The 27022-nt window shown below is 50.7% G+C and overlaps 4 long non-coding RNA genes across 4 annotated transcripts; 2 read left to right on the plus strand and 2 right to left on the minus strand.

Annotated features, from left to right (window-relative positions):
- Positions 1 to 5858: 5858 nt before the first annotated feature.
- Positions 5859 to 8851, plus strand: LOC135330111 (uncharacterized). The gene is made up of 2 exons (XR_010391893.1): positions 5859 to 5997; positions 7289 to 8851. It is a non-coding gene; the product is annotated as an uncharacterized LOC135330111 (long non-coding RNA).
- LOC135330112 (uncharacterized) lies at positions 5960 to 8867 on the minus strand. The gene is made up of 3 exons (XR_010391894.1): positions 8808 to 8867; positions 6951 to 7059; positions 5960 to 6015 (listed from the first exon to the last, which is right to left on the minus strand). It is a non-coding gene; the product is annotated as an uncharacterized LOC135330112 (long non-coding RNA).
- An 11834-nt stretch (positions 8868 to 20701) lies between these two features.
- LOC135330113 (uncharacterized) lies at positions 20702 to 23693 on the plus strand. Its single transcript, XR_010391895.1, has 2 exons — positions 20702 to 20840; positions 22132 to 23693. It is a non-coding gene; the product is annotated as an uncharacterized LOC135330113 (long non-coding RNA).
- LOC135330114 (uncharacterized) lies at positions 20803 to 23709 on the minus strand. Its single transcript, XR_010391896.1, has 3 exons — positions 23650 to 23709; positions 21794 to 21902; positions 20803 to 20858 (listed from the first exon to the last, which is right to left on the minus strand). It is a non-coding gene; the product is annotated as an uncharacterized LOC135330114 (long non-coding RNA).
- Between the last annotated feature and the right edge of the window lie 3313 nt (positions 23710 to 27022).

Below are 27022 nucleotides of genomic sequence, written 5' to 3' on the forward strand. Positions count from 1 at the left end.
TTGGAGGGTCACTTGCTGACAGTCGTTTTATACATTAAATCAGTGCAATTAATTGGTGCAGCTAGAATTAATGAAGTCACTTTGAGGCAGTTAAGCTGAAGGAAAGCTGGGGTTGTTTTATTGAAAAAGCAGCTATACTGAAGCTTAAGCAAATGTGTAATACATTTGTCAAAACTTGGAAATAAGACTTATTTAGTTATCTCTCAACAAGATACGCAGGAACTTGCATATTTTGTAATCCATAGAAATTGTTACCATTATGTCAGTGACCAATTGTTACATTCATTTATAAATGCATTGACTCTTCTGTGCTAGTCATCTTATTTCCTATTTTGGATTTCTTCACTTGATTTTTCTATTCTAAGAAAATAAGTATTTCTTTTCTATTTCATCCTTCTCACTGAATTGCCTTACAGTTACTTTAGACCATTTTCTGTTTTATTGGAATAATTTTTAACTCTGGTCCTTCCTCTGCAAGTACTTGCTCTCCCAGCCCACTTTGGCATCCTCTGCAGGTCTGTGCAAGAGGAAACTTGGCTCCACTTTTCCAAAAGTTAACAGGAACATGGTTGCACACTGACCCCGGTTGCCTGGAACTAGGGCCTGCCTGATACAGCCCCCGCTTACAGGAACTTTATCCTTTCGAAAAGAGCAGATTTAACCCCGGTCCGTGTCAGGGTGCCGGGAGCAGCCGCATGGGCCTGGGGGAGCCGCCAGGCGCTGGCACTGCTTTGGGGGAGATTGGCCCCTCCGCGGGGGCACCGGCAGCTCTGGACATGGCTTTGGTCTGAAGAGCGCACGAACGGGCTCGGGATCGGCTGCGGCTCTCCTGGAGAGCCGGGGGACAGGGCAGGAGCCCACCCTTCTCCCGCTTGCATTTCAAGGCAAGTCACCCTTGAGATGTTGCTGCATTAGACAGAGCTTTCATTTTTCATGGCAGTTTTGTAATACATGAGCCAGCTTGGTGTGAAATATGTAGAGTCAGATCATCCACCTGCTTGCTCAGCAAAACCCTGTGTATACTCATCTGTTTACCCACCGAAAATCTTTGGGACTGTTGGTTTGATGCAAGAGCCTCATACTTCCAAAGGTTTACACTTCACGTAGCATAGTATGTGTATTTAAGCACATTTAAATCTGCAGCGAGCTGCTTGCATCTCTTTGTGGGTTGTTAACTGAGTCACAGCAAACAAACCATAGAGCCATGAGCACGTTGGAGGGGCTCCTGCCAGCACGGCCTCCCCACGGGGACACCAGCGCCCAGAGGGGACCACCAGGTCCTGGCTGGCCACCAACTGGGGGCACCAGCAGGCTCCTTCCAAAGCACTTCATGGCATTGCTGCGCGTGGCATCATCAGAAACTGGGGCAATCCCAGAACTCCGGGACCACCTACCTTCACGAAGCACCTTGCCCTTGCCCGGCAGGGGCTCCCACCCGGCAGCAGAGCCAGACGTCGCTGCACCGAGAGCAAGGAGGGGGGTCAAACCCCAGCGCCAGCAGCACCCACCTTATGAATCTCATGAGCATAGACCACAGCCGAGCTCGGGCTGGGAGCACTGCAGGGCCGGGGACACCCCAAGCAACCCCACCCCAGGGACCCCACCCCCATGCACACAGCCACCAGCCCACACCCCACCAGGGCTCCTCCCAGGCACTGCCTAATCAAGGGAAGGGGCCTCACTTGGCTTTATAAGCTCTGTCGCACCCCTCCCAGCTGGGAACACTGATTCACTCAGCTCCAGCTTGTTCCCCTGAGCCTGGCTCTAGTGCATGGCTGCGGTGCTGCTGCCTGCGCGTTGGCAGCAGCCATGGTGTCTTGTAGCGATGCTGCTCAAAATGCACGCAGTATCTTGTGCTCTCACACCAAATTAAAAGTGAAAATGGTGATTTAGGGTTTTCCTGGTGTAACGATGAACCTAGGGGATTTACAGACTTTTTTTTCTCCTGCCTCCTTTAAGTTAGCTCTGGGCCACGGTATTTCTTTAGCTGCCTTCTTCAGGGGACAGCGCGGCAGCAGCTGGGGGCTGTTAAATCATGCAGGGATGTGGCGCGGCTGAGCCAGGGCGCCCCGAGCCCGCAGGCCGTCGCGAGGCCGCTGGCAGTGCTGGGGCCCAGGGCACGCAGTGGCCCCCGGCCTGTCACAGCTTGGTGGCTGGGCCCCGGAGGCACAGGGCCCCCAGGAGATGGCAGCAGCCCTTCGTCGTTATGTCCCTTCCGGGGGAAACCAGCCCATTCGTGGAGGTGGGGGCCGGCGGGGATGCTGCCCCCGGGAGCCCCATCCCGGGCGTTCCTGCCCGGACAGCATCGTCCAGTGCTGATTTCGGGGGAAAGAAATGGTCTTTGGGTTACGGGTGGGGCGATCTGGCAGAGGAGCTCCCCGCTCCGGGCCGAGCTGGGGCCTTCCTAATTTGTTCAAACTTTGTTTATTCAAAGCCCTGGAGCTAAAAGCAGCGTAGGGAGCAACGCCCAGCCTGCGTGGGGCCAATTCCTCCCCCGGGCCGGGGCAGAGGTGCTGCGCAGCGCCTTGCACTGGGTCTCCCGGGAAGGAGCTTCCCGTCCACCGCTGGCTGCTCCCCACCAGCTCCGGGAGATTTCCAGCCCGGCGCCTGGAAGCGGCTCGGAGGGCTCGGCACGCGTCGCCCGCGTGGGGCGGCCTCTGCCTGGCACCCGGCGGACAGCCCGCTCGGGGCAGGCGGTGACGGGGACGTCCCCACACCGTGTGCTTGTGGGGCAGAGCAAACGGGTGGTTCATCCCTGCCAGCGGCCCCGGCACTGGGCTCTGGCTGCCGGCCGGGCTCCCCGCGGGCTGCAGCAGGAGGCCCGGGCAGCGCATTCGGGGACAGCAAGGGTCTTTGTGGTGCTTCTGCACCGCTTGACACCAGACAGTGAAGACAAGGATAGCTCTGCCCAGGGACGGCGTCACTCTGCGAGGAGCCGCCTCTCCCGCCCGGTATCCGCCGGGATAGCCGCTGGCTACAGTGCCGGCCTGCCCCGGCCCCGCGCGGCGGGACACGCCTGACGCAGGGCTGAGCCCCGCTCAGGGGGCAGCTCACCCCCGGCCCCAGCGCCGCCCCTGCTCCCGGATCCTCCGGCTCTCGGGGTGCCACGAGAAGGGACACGGACACGGGGCCCCAGGGCACCGGCCCTCCCCGCACAGCCCCCGCCAGCAGCTTTGGTCCCTGTCGCGGGAGAGCAGAGCTGTTGCTATTTGCTGCATCTTTGCATCCTGCCTTAGCTGTCTCCGGCTGAAGTTAGAGCTAGGAGCAAATAGGCAGCAGCAAAGGAGACGGGTTAATCGTGCCCGTCCAGGCCGCGGGCTGCCTGCTGCCCCCAGCGGCTGCGGCGACCCGGGAGCGACGGCCCCGGCAGCTGGAGGGGAGCTTACGGAGCTGGGCTGATCCGCTGAGCAAGCTGCTCAATGGGAGACGGCCTAAAAAGGCAGCTCAGCCCACAGCAAGAAAGCAGCACGGGGAGACGGAAGGGCGCCCGGCACCCCCCCACACCCCCGCCCAGCACCCTGCCAGCAGCGCGGGGCAGGGTCTGGCCCTCCGGCGGGTCAGCGGCCAGGCCCGATGCCACGGGGAGCGTCTCAGCGTCAGCCACCGCGGAGGCATGCGAGCCCGCCCGTGCCCACAGGGAGCCTGGCACTGGCGTTCCCGAGGAAGGGAAATGGGTTGTGAAAGCTGAACGGGGAAGGATTTACAGCCAGGGCTTGGACTAGAGGCGCCCAGACGCATCAGGGCCCTGCCTGGAGCTCACGCTGTCCCGGCGTGGAGCGGTGCGTTGCTGCCGTGAGCCCCCGGCCCCACTCCACTGGCCGCGCGGGGGCTGCTCCGTGCCCGGGAGCGGCCGGCGGGAGAAGGGCTTAGTCTGTCGGGAGGAGAGCTTTGCTTGTCCCCGGTCCCCGTGCCCCAGCGGTGCTTCCCACCCTTGTGCTCCAACACTATCACCCCCCAGGACCAAAACCCTCCCACGTCCTCCCGCCCCGAGCCCCCCCAGCACCAGACACGTTAGCCATGTTCTCCTTCATCCCGGAGCGCAGCTGCCAGGCTAACACGTAACTGAATCAAGCTTAATGCAAGTTTTGCATGAGTGAATTTATTTTAAAAATGTACGATTTCTGAAAGACGATGAATATTCAACAGAGCTACAGAGCGCCGGCGATTTCCCCGTGCATCGGCACCAAGTGCAGCTGCCCTCGGGCATAGGGGCGCGGAGCAGCTCTGCCCGGGGCTGGGCGCAGGTTCGACTGGCCGTGGCGACTGGCCCTGATTTTCCTGTGTTGATTTGCAGCTTTTGGCAGCTCTTGCACCTCTTTCGGCTTGGGGCTATCCCGCGTAGCACGAGCAGGAAATGAAGCCCAGCTTCTCGGAGCGCTGCTCCCACCCTGGGCTGGCAGCTCTCGCTCGGCCCTCGTGCACCAGCCCTGCCCTGCCACGGCCATCCGCACCGCAGCTGCCGCCCGCGGGCCCAAATATCACAGTGCTGGGGAGGCGGCGAGCGCGCCCAGAGGTGTTGGAGACCGCCCTGGTCGCCCGCCCACCCCGAGCAGGGGAAATGGCTGGGTAGAAGTGGCTGAGCGGGAACAACCGGGGGACAGAAGCACCTGCCACCCGCACACGACTCGCTGCCGCCGCTGGGCTCCGAGCGGCCGGCGTGCTCCGAGCCCCAGTGATGTTGTGGGGGAGCACGGGGAGGGGACGACATCCAGGGAAACGGCCTGCGGATGGGGCTAGCTAAGAAAAGCACTAATCGGGATTTGGCCAAAGCGTCGGGACCAAGAAGCCTAACTCTTATTTCTAATGCCTGGATCCAGCGGTAGCAAACTGGAAGCACAAACGAGCAGCAGGAGTAAAGAGAAAGTAGGAGAAGACCAAGTGATGTCATTTTAAAAAACTGTGAAGACAGAGCTCAGTTAGTATTTATACAAGTAACTCTGGGACAAAGAGAATGACGCTACATCAATTTATTTATAAATTGATCAGCAGAAATTAAAGCAACTCCTGCAAAAGCATGGAGCAGATGATACAGGATAGGTTGAGTCATATATAGAAGGAAAGTAGCTAGTACATTGTGAGTCATGCATTAATCGTAAAAGGCAGAGAGGAATTATTTTGAAAAAGTCACAGCAAAAGCCATGACAAGGTTGTAACAGCATCCCTCTGACTGGGATTTATTTTTAAGCAGTTCCTGGCTAAGCAGAAGTACTGCAGAAAACTAACAGCCAGTCTGAAACCTCATGTGCTAAAGGCAGGAGTATATAAAGAATCCTAGAGCCTTTGTCTCTTTTTCTCCAAACCATCAAACAACACATGCAGGGTATTGTTCTACAGGGTGTGAAGAACAGCTCCTTTTGGCATGAAGTTTGAGGAACTTTGCGCTCTTTGGAATTAATTTATGCCTGCTGTCCATGTAGGGAAGCGTGCATAGGAAGGACACAGTGATATGGCATGTTCTGATACAGGGCTTGTTTTCAGTGTGAGAGTCAGCAGTCACCTGGACAATGGCACTGAAGTGTTGTTGCTTGCTGCGTAAACTCATTGTTCAGCTCACAAGAGAAAACCTACGCACTAGAAATTTCTGCTCTCTGCGATGGTAACAATACAAAATAAGGAACATTTTTGAAGCCTTTTTACCTTTCAGAGTGAAAAGGGAAGTGGCTCTGGGAATCAACAACTGGAAAGATTCATACAGCCATAAGCCTTGGTTGGCTGAGGTGATAATTTCCATTTAGTTGCAGCATGGGAATTGTTTGTGAGAAGGGAGAGAGCAGAGTGGGCTGAAGCAAACTGAAGGGAACAGTTGCTGTATTTCTAATGGTTATTCCAGTATTTTTGTGTGTTTTCTAGGGGAATACCATAGAATCTGAACATTTATCAGAACTCACAGAGGAGGAGTATGAAGCCCAGTACATAAAACGCCAGGACCTCAAAGGGTTTATGTGGTTTGATGCCAAGTATTTGAATCCTTTCTTCACCAGACGACTCACACAAGAAGTAAGTATTGCGGCTTTTCTTGAAGAGAAGAAATGGTATAGTAGAGTTGGTTATCATTTCACTCCGTACCATTCAAGGTTTGTAATGCACCCATGCAACTTCTACATTAGGAACAGTGAGACATCTAAGGTATTACTTGTGCATACATAGAGCTTCTGTAATGAAAAGCTGCACTGTAGAATTGCAGATTGAACTAATTGAGCACCTTTCAGGGCTACCACAACTGAACTTTAAAGTGTGTATGGGTTTACTGAACTCAGCTTTAATCTTACAGGCTACTGTGACCACATCGAGAGTTTGGCAACTAAATCTAAAATTGTGCCTAATAGAGCTTCCAAAGCTAATCTTACTAGAAAAAGCTGCTGCCATGCAGTTCTTAAAGTGCTGCCATACAAACTGTTGCTGCCTTTTGCTGTACAAGATCCTGTGAATTCTTGAGCTGTGATTTTTCCTGCAGCGTGCACCTTTTATCTTGGAATTTTGTACTAGGATTGCAACCTTCACTTTCTAGACTTCCTCACTGGGAGAGAGACTTCAAAACTGTGAATACAAAGTGACACCTGGCTGAATATGGAGATAATTTAACGCTGAGGGATTCTGAGAGGTGTAAATGCTGTTCCGTTCTCAATCCAAGCCTTTAGAAATCTGAGATTCCTTGGCTGCAGAATTCAATGTTTTCCCAATTCAGCAAAAATTCAGCATTTCTGCTGTAGAATTGATCATTTTGTGTAAAGTGTGCTCATTCCATCTTCCTAGCCTGCTCAGACATACTTCTTTCCAAAATAATTACAGGACATGCTTTCAGCACTTTCACACAAAAGCCAAAAGGATTTTTTGCAAAACCAAAAAGAACCAAGAAACCAGAGCAAGCATCGGATTCATACTTGGTAGTCATAACACAAGCTGCCATATAGATTGCAGCCAAAGGCTAAAAAAATAAGTATGTGACTCACCAGAGCAGGCCACAGGCTTCCCACTGTCTCCAGGGACACGTAGAGGGAGTAAGATTCAAAGATAGGCCGTTCAGACAATATTGTGATTGTTGAAACTCACAGAGCATGGCTGTTGAGAAAAACACAAGTGAAAATCTGTCATCAAAAATATCACCTCAGGAAATAAGTACTAATGGATTGAGCATTTGATGCTTCCTGGTAAGAACCAGAATGCTTTGCACGCTCAGGACCAGAACCAGATTATTTCGTGAGATACATGCTAAACTAGTCTCTCTCTCTTGGCCTCTCTGACGCACAAATAGCTAAATAACAAGTGTTCTGGTTTTATTTTGCCTTAGGACTTGCATCACGGGCGCATACAGATGAAAACCCTCACAAACAAATGGTATGAGGAGGTACGACAAGGACCCTCAGGATCTGAAGATGATGAGCAAGAGCTGCTATAGCAAACTGGGGAAGGAATACAAGGAGTTTATCATTAGAGCATCGACGACGATTTAAGTAACAACAAGAGTTTGACTGCACAAAAGCTGGAGAACTCAGAATGAACCTTCTGATTTCAGACTTGTGCTGTGTTTAGATATCAGAAAAGATCTACTGTTCTTGATATTACTAGTGAGTGACTGAGAACCTCTTAACACTGTCAGAAGCTGGAGTGAAGCCAGACATTTTCAGATTTTACAGCATAGTAAATTTCTTGCAGCCTATTAAAAAGCAGAAACAACCACCTTGAACTAAAGACACTGTTTAATGTGGGGGTCTTCCTATTATGAAATATGCTGTAAATGTATGCTGAAGTACAGAGTCCATTGTATTGCTCTGCAAAACAGGATGAATTGCACTTTACCTTTTTTTTTTTTTAATACTCATTCACAGCATAGAGAGTCTTGATGGTTTATACTGTGAATTTGTTTCAGCACTAGTAAGAGAGTCTGTCAGGAATAAATCTGTAATTTATGGGTTTTGCACATTTTGAATCCAGAATAGATAATAAGTACCTTGACAAAAAACAGATGCTGCACATATAAGTAAGCACCTCTTAAAACTAGTGGTTTTGGATTTTAAAAACTTCTGGATTTCTGTTCTGTGGTTTTGGTGTTTTATACTGAAGTAGTGTAATCCACAGTACTGACTGTGGCATGATTTGGGCGGAGGGTATTATATGACAAAGTACAGAACTGCTTTTGAAATACTTTTTTTTTTTAAACACGATTTTTTCTTTGTTTAAAACAGTTGCATTTAGGTTTCTATAATTGGTGGTTGCTCCCTGTTAGCACTTTGGCTTCAAGTCTTAGGAAGCAGCTACTTTTGATATGGATAAATTCACAAAGTGTCCCTAACTCTCTCAAGAAATCATGAGCAGAATTTTGGCATTCTAGTGGAAGCAAAAGCAATGTTTTTCCACATCACTGTTTTGAGGAACAACATGTGTGCGTGCAGAAGGGGAGTCTACAAAATACAATCTAGGTATGGAGCAGTTTAACACTGCACATTGCTGAAGCATTCTCGGTTGGGAAGTGCCAAAGAATTTTCATTAAGTTGTCCTGCTAGTTTGATTTTTCTCTCCTGCTGTTTCAAAATCAGCAGCAACATTTCACTTTTTCTATGTGGCATGGTCAATTTGCTCAAAACTGCTTACACCTGAACAGACACATTTACTTGTTACACATTTGCCATGGTTACATGTGCAGGTGTTTTCTCACACTGCCAATCCTAATTGTCTCATTAGCATATTCATTATTGGAATTTGAAATTGCAGTTTTGGGTGTAAATCAAGCATGCAAGTGTACATGTTTGTTTCTGAAAGTAATATTTTTGGTTTGGTTTTGTTACTAGAGTTTTTAATTAACTGCTTACCTTTTGGGAGAAATAAAAGTTCAAGAATGTATTTGAAATCTGAAGTCTGTGTTGTCTAAGTAGTTTTTCAAAACAGTGCATCTCTTTGCAGGACTCTGCTCTCCCTCTTTTTCTTCCTGGTAGTTCAAAGAACTTCTCTCCGCTAATGAACCATGAAACATTTCCTTCCTTGTGTATGCAAATAGCACGGCATCTCAGAGCTGAAAAGGCGCTGGTGGGAGGCTGGGTGAGGCATGAACTCAGGTGGTTTCTGGTGTTGACCAGAAAAGAATCAGTGCTTGTTTTCTCCTTAGGAAAGAGAATACGTATAAAAAAAATCACATAGACTTTCTTCACCCTTCCTGGCAACTGTAGATTTTATTATATTTTTGTTACCGATCAGTCCTACTAGGCTTCTAGATTTGAACATTTAAGATACACAAATCCAAATCATGGTACTATAAGGGATGTGGATGTGTCTAAATTCTGCGCTAAAGTAACACTTCTTCAGTGCAAGCAAGGGTGTTTCTTTAATCGAATGATAAATTTCACCCAGTGAGAATCAGTCTATGCTGTCAAGGCCGACAGACTCTAAGGCTGCTAACGCTGGAGTTTTGCTTTCTCTAATGTTTATGCTATTTATCTGCAAAGACAAGCAGGCATTGTCCAGCTTTTTCCTTCTTTGTCTTATACCAAACAAAACTCACGTGTGCAGGCCAGAGTGGGGACACTGGTAGGCTGTGCTGCCCGCAGTGTCAGAGACTGACCTGTTTCGACTGATTTTCCTGTCCGGTTTGGGAGCTGGTTGTAGTGGGGAAGGTTTCCAGGAGCTTCTTTGTCACCGGAAGGTCTGCATACGGTGGTTGAGTGGTCTAGATGCTGTTACGGTGGCTCTAGTGTTGCACAATACACATGCTGAAAAACAAAATAGCTACTAATTTATGTCGTTATTCTGGTGGAACAGGTCATTTGTGAACTGGATGAGAAGTCTGCACTGATGATCGGCCCTAGGGTAACTTCCTTCAAGATAAACTGAGCGTTTCCTGCCCTCTGCTGGCAATTTGGCAAAATACATTGACAGCTAATTGAGACTCATTTGCCGAGGGATGTTTTGGTTTTTCTTGTTTTGTTTTTTTAAGTGAAGCAATTAACATTCAGCTAGAATTAATGAAATTGCTTCGAAGCAATTAAGTTGAAGAAGTCTGGATTGTTTTATTTAAAAAGCAACTATACTAAAACTCAAGAAAATGTGTAATGTATTATCAAAACTTGGAATTAAGACTTATTTGTTGTCTCTCAATAAAATATGCAGTTATTTGGATATTTTGGAATCCATAAAAGAAATTTATACCATAATGTAGGTGAGTGATTTTTGCATTCATTTATAAATACCTTGACTTTTTTTTGACAGTCACTTCCCATTTTGGGTTTGTTAATTTTTCTTTTCTAAGCATATTACTTCATCCTTCCCCTTCCTGAATTGCCTTCAAGTTACTTTAGATCATTTTCTACTTCATCAAAATAATTTTAAATTCTGATCGTTCCTGCACAAGCACTAGCAGCTCTGTTCTAGCTTGGTGTCATGTGCAAATTTGATTTTTCTGCTTTCTTAAATACAGACCCACCAGGAAGCAAAATGCAGATGTTATTAATTACGGAGGTCCTGAAGTTCTGCCAGACTGCAAATCCAGTGGCTTCCTCTCGACAACTAAGGAGCTGCACAAAGGGGAGGCAGGGGGAACCTGGAATATGGCTTCTAGCAACACGAAGCCTCCCAGAAGTTTTTTCCACCTCCTCCGGCCCGTCCCGCAGTCCTGTGTTAGCCCGTGACAAGGTGCCGTGGCTGCTGATGGAAAAGGCTGTCACCCCCAGGAGGGAGCAGCAGCTGCTCCGGGAAGCTCCCGCTCTGCCTGGCAGGGTGGACGCCAGCCCCATCTCGGTGCCGCTGATGTGGCCCCGGGTATGCTGTTAGCGCGGGGCTCCGAAGGTCACCAAAGCCCCGCAGTCGCTCCTGGGGAGCTGGCGCAGGGCAGGCAACCAGCCGCCGTCGCCCTGGCTCAGCAGCCCTGCCTCCGAAAGGTGCAGCGCTGCTCAAGGAAAGGGGAAGAAAGCGTTCTCAGCATTGGCGCTCTTCCCATCAGACGGGCAGCGCGTGGCTGGGGCAAAGTCCCCCAGGAACAGCTCCAAGACAGCCCCAGGCTCCGAGACCGGACACATTTTCCATCCCCCCGGGCTGTGCTTGGAGGTGATCCCTGCGAGGGGAAGGAGGAGACCCAGCCAGCCAAGGCCCCCAGCTGCTCCCTGGCCCGTTTCACCTGGCGAGTGTCTGCTGACGCTGTTGCCTCGGTCAGGGAGGATGCGCCAAACCCTGCAGAGGGTTGTGCGGGCAGTGCAGCCCTTCAGCAGGTTCAGCTGTGGCTTCACTGCACTGCTAGGAAGGACAAGAAGCCAGGTCCACAGGGAAGCCACCCCACCAGCTCACAAGCCTACTCTGTGCCTCAGTTTCCCCACCTGCCAAAATCCACCTCACAAAGCTGGCAAGAGGCCCTCTGGGCTAATTGGGGCTGCTTAAATGATGATCAGTCTGGCTAGCCTGGCAGCAACCTCTATGCCAGGCAGGGAGGAAGGTAGGCAGAAAGAGAGTGCCCTTGTCTACCCTCTATCCCTACATCTCTTCCATCTGGATGGCAGCAACAAGCTGAGCTAGCTGGGCGCAGAGGAGCACCTTTGCCTGAGACCCAGCACTGTCTGAGGCACCTCGAGGCTCTCTGGCCTCTGCAAAAGAAGCTGGACCTGCTGCAAGGACGGCCCCTGCATCCAGGCCCCAACACACAGCATCGCAAGCGGCCGACTGCCTCCGAGGACTGCCGGTGCGGCTGAGCCCTGCTGCTCCCAGCCTGCCTGGTGCCGAGCTCTCCAGCAGGGCTCCAAGGCCCTCCACTGCCTGCTGCTCAGCCGGACAACCAGCTCCGCCACGCCGGGGCTGGCTGATCTGCACCTCCCATTTGCACAGTGTCCCTCTGCGCATGCACAGCGTCCACAGACACCCTCCAGCACCAAGTGCCACCGGGGCTTGGGCAACACCCATACCACCACCTCCACGCAGAGCTGCGTTTCATGGATGCCTCAGATGCTATACGGCAACCAGCCAACGTTTAAGCCAGGGAAATCTCCCAGGTATCACCCATATGCTCGGTAGAGCATGTGGTGGGGCTCCATATGCTTCGCTGCCAGGTTGAAAACGCTGTCACGGGATAAGGCTTGGCATTGCTGCGGAAGGTGGGGAACACAATTTCTCTCCACCCTGAAGGAAGCAAAGATGGATGAAGATTGGACACAGACCATACTAATCACAGGCTGGAACAAGCATCGTCATTCTTGGTTTCCTGTGGAGCAATGTGTTAATGTGGATGTGGGCAGCTTACATCCTGAGATGCTGCATGACAGCGACGAAACTACTATTCCTGTAGCGTCTGGTTTACACATGAGAAACTGACAAAACTCTTCAGAAGTTGATCTGGATAAAACCCTCTACTTTTGAGTCAAATCACTGCTCCCACCTGCCCCAGACAGACTGTGGCCCCAAGTGCTGTCCTCAGCCCTGCTAGCGACTCACCAGCTGAAAGTGAACACCTCCAGTTTTCTGTGCTTTGGTTTAACCATAACGAAAATGTTTTTTTAAACTCACAACCATACCAAGAGACACTCATTCATTTTAAACTTTAAAGCACTTATATGTTGTTTCTACAGCCTGATCTAAATGGTGCCATAAAAGGGAAGAGAACAATGGTAATTATCTGCAGTTCAGGAGCTTAACCTTTAGAAGGAAAGAATACAGCTTCAAGCTATACTTGCTAAGTGCCCTTAACCTTTTCTTTTCTAACAATTTGTGAAATTACCCACCTGAGAGAGGAGCTTTCCACAAGTGGGCCAGGGTTTAAAAGTCACTGCCACTAAGGTCGCCAATTGCCCCAACCTTCCAGAAGAGCAGAACCACAGAGGACGACATGGCAGCGTGTTGCTGGAGAGGAGTGCAGATGAACACCAGAGGAGAAGCGTGGACTCCCCTTCCCAGTTACTTTACCCAATGGTGAGGACTGTCCCTGAAGCCTGGCTGAAGGACAGCAACAGGCATCACATGGTGGGGCCTTTGCAGGCATCTACATGATTCCTTACATAAACTTATAAATACTGCAGTGCTTTTGTAGGAAAGAGCATAGCAACATTATTCCCACGTTAAGTGGTGGAGAACGCCAGGGAGGCAAGTACAAGAGTTAACTGTCGCCCAGTGCAAGAGGGGGAAGCGTGCAGCAGGCTCTGTGTGACGGCTGCCTCAAGAGGCAGAAAGCAACTGGATCCTAGGGATCACTAGCCATTTTTTGGAATAGCACTGTGGGCCGAGGGTGGCTTTGATTTGAATGGATACGCTCTTCATCAATTCCCGCTTGAAGTTTGACCAGTGGTTGGAAATGTTTACATGGGAACTGCTGAAATCTGGAGTTGTTAGGGATTAGTCAAGCCCAGCAGGCTGGTCCTGGGCACCTGAGGGCTGCGTTTGGAAATGTGCCGATGGGACTGCAGGTCAGCAGTTGCTGAGATGTTCAAAAGAAAAGTAACCCAAGATGGGAGAGCTAGTCCCTGCGCTGAGAGGGCTTTCTTTGTAGGCCAGCTGCAATCACCAGAAGTTGAAAAGAAAAAGGGAACTGGGAAAGAGCAGGAGTGTCAGTACTGTATGAATAAGGAAAAAAAATTTGGGGTCCTACCTGCTTGCTGTCCTCAGGGGTCCCCAGGCACCGTGTCCCGGCTCAGTGCCAGCAGGCCGAGGGCTGCGCTCCTGGTCCCCCTCTGCCGTCCCTTGGGTGCAGGTGTCCCCAGCATTGCTCCTCGCTTCGTGCCCCAAGTTACAGGGAGAATCATGTCAGCTCATTTCACCGAGAGGCAAAGTGCTTCTCACCTGCCATTCCTAAGGCACAGCAAAGTCCTTCTGGATGGAAATCTCAACAGCTACAGGAGACTGTCATCACTTGTCCTCACACATCCGAGGACACTTGGACCCTGTCTTGGTATTGATCCAAGTTCTTGTTTGCCCCCGCACAGAACTGTTATGACCCCACTTTGTATCACAACCCCTTGAACTGATGAATACTGGAAAAAGGTATCCTCTGATGGCTGCACCAGTTCTAGCTGCAACCCGTTTTGTGCCGGCTTTGGAAGTTACTGCAGCAGGTCAGGTAGTTGGCAGGAGCATTTGCAAGGGCAGCATGTTTTGAGTGCATGTTGCAAACCAGTCGTGCAATATAAATTTCAGATTCTTCTTTGCACACAAGCTCTAAGTTAGGTCCCCCCAGGGAGGGAACAGAAAAGCACTGCAGGGTCACGTATGTCCCTTTCACTGCTCTGCAAATCACATGTCAGGGAAAGAAACTTGGTTCACGACTCCGAAAGATTATTTCATAAAAGCTATAATTTGTCAAAAAAGAGGGAGAGGCAAACAATCTTAAACACCTGGAGATGCTGGACTAGCAGAATGCCCACACCACGGAAACGCTGCTGAAGTTCCTCCCCTTCATCCCACACATCAATCCACCAGCAGCAAGAATTAAACTTACAGAAAGTTTCAGCCAAACCCGAATTATCCCACTCACCAGCTAGGCCAGCTCGACGTTCACGAGTGACTATGCACCCGACACCAGCACCCAGTGCTGGGCTCCCCCACGCCCTGCGTGACCCACACCAGGGACCTTGCAGCAGGCACATCCCCTCCTTGGGGGGAAAAAAAGCTTTTCACACAAATAAAGGCTTTTCAGAAGAAGGCTCCCGGCTGGGCACCCGTGCAACCCCATCACTGGCCGGCCACTGCCTGCCCGCTGCGAGAAGCACCTCGGGGTGGTACGAGGCTGCTGAGGGTGCAAAGGGGGGGAGAGGAGGCACCAGGGTGGGAAAGGGGCAACGCAGGCTCTGCGTGAGGGGTCTGCGCCGAGGCAGCAGCACCGCGGTGCCCCAGCAGCGCAGCCTGGGCCTCCCCAGCCCTCGGCCGGCAGCCCACGACGGTTGGGTCCAGTTGGAGGGTCACTTGCTGACAGTCGTTTTATACATTAAATCAGTGCAATTAATTGGTGCAGCTAGAATTAATGAAGTCACTTTGAGGCAGTTAAGCTGAAGGAAAGCTGGGGTTGTTTTATTGAAAAAGCAGCTATACTGAAGCTTAAGCAAATGTGTAATACATTTGTCAAAACTTGGAAATAAGACTTATTTAGTTATCTCTCAACAAGATACGCAGGAACTTGCATATTTTGTAATCCATAGAAATTGTTACCATTATGTCAGTGACCAATTGTTACATTCATTTATAAATGCATTGACTCTTCTGTGCTAGTCATCTTATTTCCTATTTTGGATTTCTTCACTTGATTTTTCTATTCTAAGAAAATAAGTATTTCTTTTCTATTTCATCCTTCTCACTGAATTGCCTTACAGTTACTTTAGACCATTTTCTGTTTTATTGGAATAATTTTTAACTCTGGTCCTTCCTCTGCAAGTACTTGCTCTCCCAGCCCACTTTGGCATCCTCTGCAGGTCTGTGCAAGAGGAAACTTGGCTCCACTTTTCCAAAAGTTAACAGGAACATGGTTGCACACTGACCCCGGTTGCCTGGAACTAGGGCCTGCCTGATACAGCCCCCGCTTACAGGAACTTTATCCTTTCGAAAAGAGCAGATTTAACCCCGGTCCGTGTCAGGGTGCCGGGAGCAGCCGCATGGGCCTGGGGGAGCCGCCAGGCGCTGGCACTGCTTTGGGGGAGATTGGCCCCTCCGCGGGGGCACCGGCAGCTCTGGACATGGCTTTGGTCTGAAGAGCGCACGAACGGGCTCGGGATCGGCTGCGGCTCTCCTGGAGAGCCGGGGGACAGGGCAGGAGCCCACCCTTCTCCCGCTTGCATTTCAAGGCAAGTCACCCTTGAGATGTTGCTGCATTAGACAGAGCTTTCATTTTTCATGGCAGTTTTGTAATACATGAGCCAGCTTGGTGTGAAATATGTAGAGTCAGATCATCCACCTGCTTGCTCAGCAAAACCCTGTGTATACTCATCTGTTTACCCACCGAAAATCTTTGGGACTGTTGGTTTGATGCAAGAGCCTCATACTTCCAAAGGTTTACACTTCACGTAGCATAGTATGTGTATTTAAGCACATTTAAATCTGCAGCGAGCTGCTTGCATCTCTTTGTGGGTTGTTAACTGAGTCACAGCAAACAAACCATAGAGCCATGAGCACGTTGGAGGGGCTCCTGCCAGCACGGCCTCCCCACGGGGACACCAGCATCCAGAGGGGACCACCAGGTCCTGGCTGGCCACCAACTGGGGGCACCAGCAGGCTCCTTCCAAAGCACTTCATGGCATTGCTGCGCGTGGCATCATCAGAAACTGGGGCAATCCCAGAACTCCGGGACCACCTACCTTCACGAAGCACCTTGCCCTTGCCCGGAAGGGGCTCCCACCCGGCAGCAGAGCCAGACGTGGCTGCACCGAGAGCAAGGAGGGGGGTCAAACCCCAGCGCCAGCAGCACCCACCTTATGAATCTCATGAGCATAGACCACAGCCGAGCTCGGGCTGGGAGCACCGCAGGGCCAGGGACACCCCAAGCAGCCCCACCCCAGGGACCCCACCCCCATGCACACAGCCACCAGCCCACACCCCACCAGGGCTCCTCCCAGGCACTGCCTAATCAAGGGAAGGGGCCTCACTTGGCTTTATAAGCTCTGTCGCACCCCTCCCAGCTGGGAACACTGATTCACTTAGCTCCAGCTTGTTCCCCTGAGCCTGGCTCTAGTGCATGGCTGCGGTGCTGCCGCCTGCGCGTTGGCAGCAGCCACAGTGTCTTGTAGCGATGCTGCTCGAAATGCACGCAGTATCTTGTGCTCTCACACCAAATTAAAAGTGAAAATGGTGATTTAGGGTTTTCCTGGTGTAACGATGAACCTAGGGGATTTACAGACTTTTTTTTCTCCTGCCTCCTTTAAGTTAGCTCTGGGCCACGGTATTTCTTTAGCTGTCTTCTTCAGGGGACAGCGTGGCAGCAGCTGGGGGCTGTTAAATCATGCAGGGATGTGGCGCGGCTGAGCCAGGGCGCCCGGAGCCCACAGGCCATCGCAAGGCCGCTGGCAGTGCTGGGGCCCAGGGCACGCAGTGGCCCCCGGCCTGTCACGGCTTGGTGGCTGGGCCCCGGAGGCACAGGGCCCCCAGGAGATGGCAGCAGCCCTTCGTCGTTATGTCCCTTCCGGGGGAAACCAGCCCATTCGTGGAGGTGGGGGCCGGCGGGGATGCTGCCCCCGGGAGCCCCATCCCGGGCGTTCCTGCCTGGACAGCATCGTCCAGTGCTGATTTCGGGGGAAAGAAATGGTCTTTGGGTTACGGGTGGGGCGATCTGGCAGAGGAGCTCCCCGCTCCAGGCTGAGCTGGGGCCTTCCTAATTTGTTCAAACTTTGTTTATTCAAAGCCCTGGAGCTAAAAGCAGCGTAGGGAGCAACGCCCAGCCTGCGTGGGGCCAATTCCTCCCCCGGGCCGGGGCAGAGGTGCTGCGCAGCGCCTTGCACTGGGTCTCCTGGGAAGGAGCTTCCCGTCCACCGCTGGCTGCTCCCCACCAGCTCCGGGAGATTTCCAGCCCGGCGCCTGGAAGCGGCTCGGAGGGCTCGGCACGCGTCGCCCGCGTGGGGCGGCCTCTGCCCAGTGCCCGGCGGACAGCCCGCTCGGGGCAGGCGGTGACGGGGACGTCCCCACACCGTGTGCTTGTGGGGCAGAGCAAACGGGTGGTTCATCCCTGCCAGCGGCCCCGGCACTGGGCTCTGGCTGCCGGCCGGGCTCCCCGCGGGCTGCAGCAGGAGGTCCGGGCAGCGCATTCGGGGACAGCAAGGGTCTTTGGGGTGCTTCTGCACCTCTTGACACCAGACAGTGAAGACAAGGATAGCTCTGCCCAGGGACGGCGTCACTCTGCGAGGAGCCGCCTCTCCCGCCCGGTATCCGCCGGGATAGCCGCTGGCTACAGTGCCGGCCTGCCCCGGCCCCGCGCGGCGGGACACACTTGACGCAGGGCTGAGCCCCGCTCAGGGGGCAGCTCACCCCCGGCCTCAGCGCCGCCCCTGCTCCCGGATCCTCCGGCTCTCGGGGTGCCACGAGAAGGGACACGGACACGGGGCCCCAGGGCACCGGCCCTCCCCGCACAGCCCCCGCCAGCAGCTTTGGTCCCTGTCGCGGGAGAGCAGAGCTGTTGCTATTTGCTGCATCTTTGCATCCTGCCTTAGCTGTCTCCGGCTGAAGTTAGAGCTAGGAGCAAATAGGCAGCAGCAAAGGAGACGGGTTAATCGTGCCCGTCCAGGCCGCGGGCTGCCTGCTGCCCCCAGCGGCTGCGGCGACCCGGGAGCGACGGCCCCGGCAGCTGGAGGGGAGCTTACGGAGCTGGGCTGATCCGCTGAGCAAGCTGCTCAATGGGAGACGGCCTAAAAAGGCAGCTCAGCCCACAGCAAGAAAGCAGCACGGGGAGACGGAAGGGCGCCCGGCACCCCCCTCCCTGCCCAGCACCCTGCCAGCAGCGCGGGGCAGGGTCCGGCCCTCCGGCGGGTCAGCGGCCAGGCCCGATGCCACGGGGAGCGTCTCAGTGTCAGCAGCCGTGGAGGCATGCGAGCCCGCCCGTGCCCACAGGGAGCCTGGCACTGGCGTTCCCGAGGAAGGGAAATGGGTTGTGAAAGCTGAACGGGGAAGGATTTGCAGCCAGGGCTTGGACTAGAGGCGCCCAGACGCATCAGGGCCCTGCCTGGAGCTCACGCTGTCCCGGCGTGGAGCGGTGCGTTGCTGCCGTGAGCCCCCGGCCCCGCTCCACTGGCCGCGCGGGGGCTGCTCCGTGCCCGGGATCGGCCGGTGGGAGAAGGGCTTAGTCTGTCGGGAGGAGAGCTTTGCTTGTCCCCGGTCCCAGTGCCCCAGCGGTGCTTCCCACCCTTGTGCTCCAACACTATCACCCCCCAGGACCAAAACCCTCCCACGTCCTCCCGCCCCGAGCCCCCCCAGCACCAGACACGTTAGCCATGTTCTCCTTCATCCCGGAGCGCAGCTGCCAGGCTAACACGTAACTGAATCAAGCTTAATGCAAGTTTTGCATGAGTGAATTTATTTTAAAAATGTACGATTTCTGAAAGACGATGAATATTCAACAGAGCTACAGAGCGCCGGCGATTTCCCCGTGCATCGGCACCAAGTGCAGCTGCCCTCGGGCACGGGGGCGCAGAGCAGCTCTGCCCGGGGCTGGGCGCGGGTTCGACTGGCCGTGGCGACTGGCCCTGATTTTCCTGTGTTGATTTGCAGCTTTTGGCAGCTCTTGCACCTCTTTCGGCTTGGGGCTATCCCGCGTAGCACGAGCAGGAAATGAAGCCCAGCTTCTCGGAGCGCTGCTCCCACCCTGGGCTGGCAGCTCTCGCTCGGCCCTCGTGCACCAGCCCTGCCCTGCCACGGCCATCCGCACCGCAGCTGCCGCCCGCGGGCCCAAATATCACAGTGCTGGGGAGGCGGCGAGCGCGCCCAGAGGTGTTGGAGACCGCCCTGGTCGCCCGCCCACCCCGAGCAGGGGAAATGGCTGGGTAGAAGTGGCTGAGCGGGAACAACCGGGGGACAGAAGCACCTGCCACCCGCACACGACTCGCTGCCGCCGCTGGGCTCCGAGCGGCCGGCGTGCTCCGAGCCCCAGTGATGTTGCGGGGGAGCACGGGGAGGGGACGACATCCAGGGAAACGGCCTGCGGATGGGGCTAGCTAAGAAAAGCACTAATCGGGATTTGGCCAAAGCGTCGGGACCAAGAAGCCTAACTCTTATTTCTAATGCCTGGATCCAGCGGTAGCAAACTGGAAGCACAAACGAGCAGCAGGAGTAAAGAGAAAGTAGGAGAAGACCAAGTGATGTCATTTTAAAAAACTGTGAAGACAGAGCTCAGTTAGTATTTATACAAGTAACTCTGGGACAAAGAGAATGACGCTACATCAATTTATTTATAAATTGATCAGCAGAAATTAAAGCAACTCCTGCAAAAGCATGGAGCAGATGATACAGGATAGGTTGAGTCATATATAGAAGGAAAGTAGCTAGTACATTGTGAGTCATGCATTAATCGTAAAAGGCAGAGAGGAATTATTTTGAAAAAGTCACAGCAAAAGCCATGACAAGGTTGTAACAGCATCCCTCTGACTGGGATTTATTTTTAAGCAGTTCCTGGCTAAGCAGAAGTACTGCAGAAAACTAACAGCCAGTCTGAAACCTCATGTGCTAAAGGCAGGAGTATATAAAGAATCCTAGAGCCTTTGTCTCTTTTTCTCCAAACCATCAAACAACACATGCAGGGTATTGTTCTACAGGGTGTGAAGAACAGCTCCTTTTGGCATGAAGTTTGAGGAACTTTGCGCTCTTTGGAATTAATTTATGCCTGCTGTCCATGTAGGGAAGCGTGCATAGGAAGGACACAGTGATATGGCATGTTCTGATACAGGGCTTGTTTTCAGTGTGAGAGTCAGCAGTCACCTGGACAATGGCACTGAAGTGTTGTTGCTTGCTGCGTAAACTCATTGTTCAGCTCACAAGAGAAAACCTACGCACTAGAAATTTCTGCTCTCTGCGATGGTAACAATACAAAATAAGGAACATTTTTGAAGCCTTTTTACCTTTCAGAGTGAAAAGGGAAGTGGCTCTGGGAATCAACAACTGGAAAGATTCATACAGCCATAAGCCTTGGTTGGCTGAGGTGATAATTTCCATTTAGTTGCAGCATGGGAATTGTTTGTGAGAAGGGAGAGAGCAGAGCGGGCTGAAGCAAACTGAAGGGAACAGTTGCTGTATTTCTAATGGTTATTCCAGTATTTTTGTGTGTTTTCTAGGGGAATACCATAGAATCTGAACATTTATCAGAACTCACAGAGGAGGAGTATGAAGCCCAGTACATAAAACGCCAGGACCTCAAAGGGTTTATGTGGTTTGATGCCAAGTATTTGAATCCTTTCTTCACCAGACGACTCACACAAGAAGTAAGTATTGCGGCTTTTCTTGAAGAGAAGAAATGGTATAGTAGAGTTGGTTATCATTTCACTCCGTACCATTCAAGGTTTGTAATGCACCCATGCAACTTCTACATTAGGAACAGTGAGACATCTAAGGTATTACTTGTGCATACATAGAGCTTCTGTAATGAAAAGCTGCACTGTAGAATTGCAGATTGAACTAATTGAGCACCTTTCAGGGCTACCACAACTGAACTTTAAAGTGTGTATGGGTTTACTGAACTCAGCTTTAATCTTACAGGCTACTGTGACCACATCGAGAGTTTGGCAACTAAATCTAAAATTGTGCCTAATAGAGCTTCCAAAGCTAATCTTACTAGAAAAAGCTGCTGCCATGCAGTTCTTAAAGTGCTGCCATACAAACTGTTGCTGCCTTTTGCTGTACAAGATCCTGTGAATTCTTGAGCTGTGATTTTTCCTGCAGCGTGCACCTTTTATCTTGGAATTTTGTACTAGGATTGCAACCTTCACTTTCTAGACTTCCTCACTGGGAGAGAGACTTCAAAACTGTGAATACAAAGTGACACCTGGCTGAATATGGAGATAATTTAACGCTGAGGGATTCTGAGAGGTGTAAATGCTGTTCCGTTCTCAATCCAAGCCTTTAGAAATCTGAGATTCCTTGGCTGCAGAATTCAATGTTTTCCCAATTCAGCAAAAATTCAGCATTTCTGCTGTAGAATTGATCATTTTGTGTAAAGTGTGCTCATTCCATCTTCCTAGCCTGCTCAGACATACTTCTTTCCAAAATAATTACAGGACATGCTTTCAGCACTTTCACACAAAAGCCAAAAGGATTTTTTGCAAAACCAAAAAGAACCAAGAAACCAGAGCAAGCATCGGATTCATACTTGGTAGTCATAACACAAGCTGCCATATAGATTGCAGCCAAAGGCTAAAAAAATAAGTATGTGACTCACCAGAGCAGGCCACAGGCTTCCCACTGTCTCCAGGGACACGTAGAGGGAGTAAGATTCAAAGATAGGCCGTTCAGACAATATTGTGATTGTTGAAACTCACAGAGCATGGCTGTTGAGAAAAACACAAGTGAAAATCTGTCATCAAAAATATCACCTCAGGAAATAAGTACTAATGGATTGAGCATTTGATGCTTCCTGGTAAGAACCAGAATGCTTTGCACGCTCAGGACCAGAACCAGATTATTTCGTGAGATACATGCTAAACTAGTCTCTCTCTCTTGGCCTCTCTGACGCACAAATAGCTAAATAACAAGTGTTCTGGTTTTATTTTGCCTTAGGACTTGCATCACGGGCGCATACAGATGAAAACCCTCACAAACAAATGGTATGAGGAGGTACGACAAGGACCCTCAGGATCCGAAGATGATGAGCAAGAGCTGCTATAGCAAACTGGGGAAGGAATACAAGGAGTTTATCATTAGAGCATCGACGACGATTTAAGTAACAACAAGAGTTTGACTGCACAAAAGCTGGAGAACTCAGAATGAACCTTCTGATTTCAGACTTGTGCTGTGTTTAGATATCAGAAAAGATCTACTGTTCTTGATATTACTAGTGAGTGACTGAGAACCTCTTAACACTGTCAGAAGCTGGAGTGAAGCCAGACATTTTCAGATTTTACAGCATAGTAAATTTCTTGCAGCCTATTAAAAAGCAGAAACAACCACCTTGAACTAAAGACACTGTTTAATGTGGGGGTCTTCCTATTATGAAATATGCTGTAAATGTATGCTGAAGTACAGAGTCCATTGTATTGCTCTGCAAAACAGGATGAATTGCACTTTACCTTTTTTTTTTTTAATACTCATTCACAGCATAGAGAGTCTTGATGGTTTATACTGTGAATTTGTTTCAGCACTAGTAAGAGAGTCTGTCAGGAATAAATCTGTAATTTATGGGTTTTGCACATTTTGAATCCAGAATAGATAATAAGTACCTTGACAAAAAACAGATGCTGCACATATAAGTAAGCACCTCTTAAAACTAGTGGTTTTGGATTTTAAAAACTTCTGGATTTCTGTTCTGTGGTTTTGGTGTTTTATACTGAAGTAGTGTAATCCACAGTACTGACTGTGGCATGATTTGGGCGGAGGGTATTATATGACAAAGTACAGAACTGCTTTTGAAATACTTTTTTTTTTTAAACACGATTTTTTCTTTGTTTAAAACAGTTGCATTTAGGTTTCTATAATTGATGGTTGCTCCCTGTTAGCACTTTGGCTTCAAGTCTTAGGAAGCAGCTACTTTTGATATGGATAAATTCACAAAGTGTCCCTAACTCTCTCAAGAAATCATGAGCAGAATTTTGGCATTCTAGTGGAAGCAAAAGCAATGTTTTTCCACATCACTGTTTTGAGGAACAACATGTGTGCGTGCAGAAGGGGAGTCTACAAAATACAATCTAGGTATGGAGCAGTTTAACACTGCACATTGCTGAAGCATTCTCGGTTGGGAAGTGCCAAAGAATTTTCATTAAGTTGTCCTGCTAGTTTGATTTTTCTCTCCTGCTGTTTCAAAATCAGCAGCAACATTTCACTTTTTCTATGTGGCATGGTCAATTTGCTCAAAACTGCTTACACCTGAACAGACACATTTACTTGTTACACATTTGCCATGGTTACATGTGCAGGTGTTTTCTCACACTGCCAATCCTAATTGTCTCATTAGCATATTCATTATTGGAATTTGAAATTGCAGTTTTGGGTGTAAATCAAGCATGCAAGTGTACATGTTTGTTTCTGAAAGTAATATTTTTGGTTTGGTTTTGTTACTAGAGTTTTTAATTAACTGCTTACCTTTTGGGAGAAATAAAAGTTCAAGAATGTATTTGAAATCTGAAGTCTGTGTTGTCTAAGTAGTTTTTCAAAACAGTGCATCTCTTTGCAGGACTCTGCTCTCCCTCTTTTTCTTCCTGGTAGTTCAAAGAACTTCTCTCCGCTAATGAACCATGAAACATTTCCTTCCTTGTGTATGCAAATAGCACGGCATCTCAGAGCTGAAAAGGCGCTGGTGGGAGGCTGGGTGAGGCATGAACTCAGGTGGTTTCTGGTGTTGACCAGAAAAGAATCAGTGCTTGTTTTCTCCTTAGGAAAGAGAATACGTATAAAAAAAATCACATAGACTTTCTTCACCCTTCCTGGCAACTGTAGATTTTATTATATTTTTGTTACCGATCAGTCCTACTAGGCTTCTAGATTTGAACATTTAAGATACACAAATCCAAATCATGGTACTATAAGGGATGTGGATGTGTCTAAATTCTGCGCTAAAGTAACACTTCTTCAGTGCAAGCAAGGGTGTTTCTTTAATCGAATGATAAATTTCACCCAGTGAGAATCAGTCTATGCTGTCAAGGCCGACAGACTCTAAGGCTGCTAACGCTGGAGTTTTGCTTTCTCTAATGTTTATGCTATTTATCTGCAAAGACAAGCAGGCATTGTCCAGCTTTTTCCTTCTTTGTCTTATACCAAACAAAACTCACGTGTGCAGGCCAGAGTGGGGACACTGGTAGGCTGTGCTGCCCGCAGTGTCAGAGACTGACCTGTTTCGACTGATTTTCCTGTCCGGTTTGGGAGCTGGTTGTAGTGGGGAAGGTTTCCAGGAGCTTCTTTGTCACCGGAAGGTCTGCATACGGTGGTTGAGTGGTCTAGATGCTGTTACGGTGGCTCTAGTGTTGCACAATACACATGCTGAAAAACAAAATAGCTACTAATTTATGTCGTTATTCTGGTGGAACAGGTCATTTGTGAACTGGATGAGAAGTCTGCACTGATGATCGGCCCTAGGGTAACTTCCTTCAAGATAAACTGAGCGTTTCCTGCCCTCTGCTGGCAATTTGGCAAAATACATTGACAGCTAATTGAGACTCATTTGCCGAGGGATGTTTTGGTTTTTCTTGTTTTGTTTTTTTAAGTGAAGCAATTAACATTCAGCTAGAATTAATGAAATTGCTTCGAAGCAATTAAGTTGAAGAAGTCTGGATTGTTTTATTTAAAAAGCAACTATACTAAAACTCAAGAAAATGTGTAATGTATTATCAAAACTTGGAATTAAGACTTATTTGTTGTCTCTCAATAAAATATGCAGTTATTTGGATATTTTGGAATCCATAAAAGAAATTTATACCATAATGTAGGTGAGTGATTTTTGCATTCATTTATAAATACCTTGACTTTTTTTTGACAGTCACTTCCCATTTTGGGTTTGTTAATTTTTCTTTTCTAAGCATATTACTTCATCCTTCCCCTTCCTGAATTGCCTTCAAGTTACTTTAGATCATTTTCTACTTCATCAAAATAATTTTAAATTCTGATCGTTCCTGCACAAGCACTAGCAGCTCTGTTCTAGCTTGGTGTCATGTGCAAATTTGATTTTTCTGCTTTCTTAAATACAGACCCACCAGGAAGCAAAATGCAGATGTTATTAATTACGGAGGTCCTGAAGTTCTGCCAGACTGCAAATCCAGTGGCTTCCTCTCGACAACTAAGGAGCTGCACAAAGGGGAGGCAGGGGGGACCTGGAATATGGCTTCTAGCAACACGAAGCCTCCCAGAAGTTTTTTCCACCTCCTCCGGCCCGTCCCGCAGTCCTGTGTTAGCCCGTGACAAGGTGCCGTGGCTGCTGATGGAAAAGGCTGTCACCCCCAGGAGGGAGCAGCAGCTGCTCCGGGAAGCTCCCGCTCTGCCTGGCAGGGTGGACGCCAGCCCCATCTCGGTGCCGCTGATGTGGCCCCGGGTATGCTGTTAGCGCGGGGCTCCGAAGGTCACCAAAGCCCCGCAGTCGCTCCTGGGGAGCTGGCGCAGGGCAGGCAACGAGCCGCCGTCGCCCTGGCTCAGCAGCCTTGCCTCCGAAAGGTGCAGCGCTGCTCAAGGAAAGGGGAAGAAAGCGTTCTCAGCATTGGCGCTCTTCCCATCAGACGGGCAGCGCGTGGCTGGGGCAAAGTCCCCCAGGAACAGCTCCAAGACAGCCCCAGGCTCCGAGACCGGACACATTTTCCATCCCCCCGGGCTGTGCTTGGAGGTGATCCCTGCGAGGGGAAGGAGGAGACCCAGCCAGCCAAGGCCCCCAGCTGCTCCCTGGCCCGTTTCACCTGGCGAGTGTCTGCTGATGCTGTTGCCTCGGTCAGGGAGGATGCGCCAAACCCTGCAGAGGGTTGTGCGGGCAGTGCAGCCCTTCAGCAGGTTCAGCTGCGGCTTCACTGCACTGCTAGGAAGGACAAGAAGCCAGGTCCACAGGGAAGCCACCCCACCAGCTCACAAGCCTACTCTGTGCCTCAGTTTCCCCACCTGCCAAAATCCACCTCACAAAGCTGGCAAGAGGCCCTCTGGGCTAATTGGGGCTACTTAAATGATGACCAGTCTGGCTAGCCTGGCAGCAACCTCTATGCCAGGCAGGGAGGAAGGTAGGCAGAAAGAGAGTGCCCTTGTCTACCCTCTATCCCTACATCTCTTCCATCTGGATGGCAGCAACAAGCTGAGCTAGCTGGGCGCAGAGGAGCACCTTTGCCTGAGACCCAGCACTGTCTGAGGCACCTCGAGGCTCTCTGGCCTCTGCAAAAGAAGCTGGACCTGCTGCAAGGACGGCCCCTGCATCCAGGCCCCAACACACAGCATCGCAAGCGGCCGACTGCCTCCGAGGACTGCCGGTGCGGCTGAGCCCTGCTGCTCCCAGCCTGCCTGGTGCCGAGCTCTCCAGCAGGGCTCCAAGGCCCTCCACTGCCTGCTGCTCAGCGGGACAACCAGCTCCGCCACGCCGGGGCTGGCTGATCTGCACCTCCCATTTGCACAGTGTCCCTCTGCGCATGCACAGCGTCCACAGACACCCTCCAGCACCAAGTGCCACCGGGGCTTGGGCAACACCCATACCACCACCTCCACGCAGAGCTGCGTTTCATGGATGCCTCAGATGCTATACGGCAACCAGCCAACGTTTAAGCCAGGGAAATCTCCCAGGTATCACCCATATGCTCGGTAGAGCATGTAGTGGGGCTCCATATGCTTCGCTGCCAGGTTGAAAACGCTGTCACGGGATAAGGCTTGGCATTGCTGCGGAAGGTGGGGAACACAATTTCTCTCCACCCTGAAGGAAGCAAAGATGGATGAAGATCAGACACAGTCCATACTAATCACAGGCTGGAACAAGCATCGTCATTCTTGGTTTCCTGTGGAG

The sequence above is a fragment of the Dromaius novaehollandiae genome, chromosome 16, assembly GCF_036370855.1.
Source record: "Dromaius novaehollandiae isolate bDroNov1 chromosome 16, bDroNov1.hap1, whole genome shotgun sequence".
NCBI lineage: Eukaryota > Metazoa > Chordata > Aves > Casuariiformes > Dromaiidae > Dromaius > Dromaius novaehollandiae.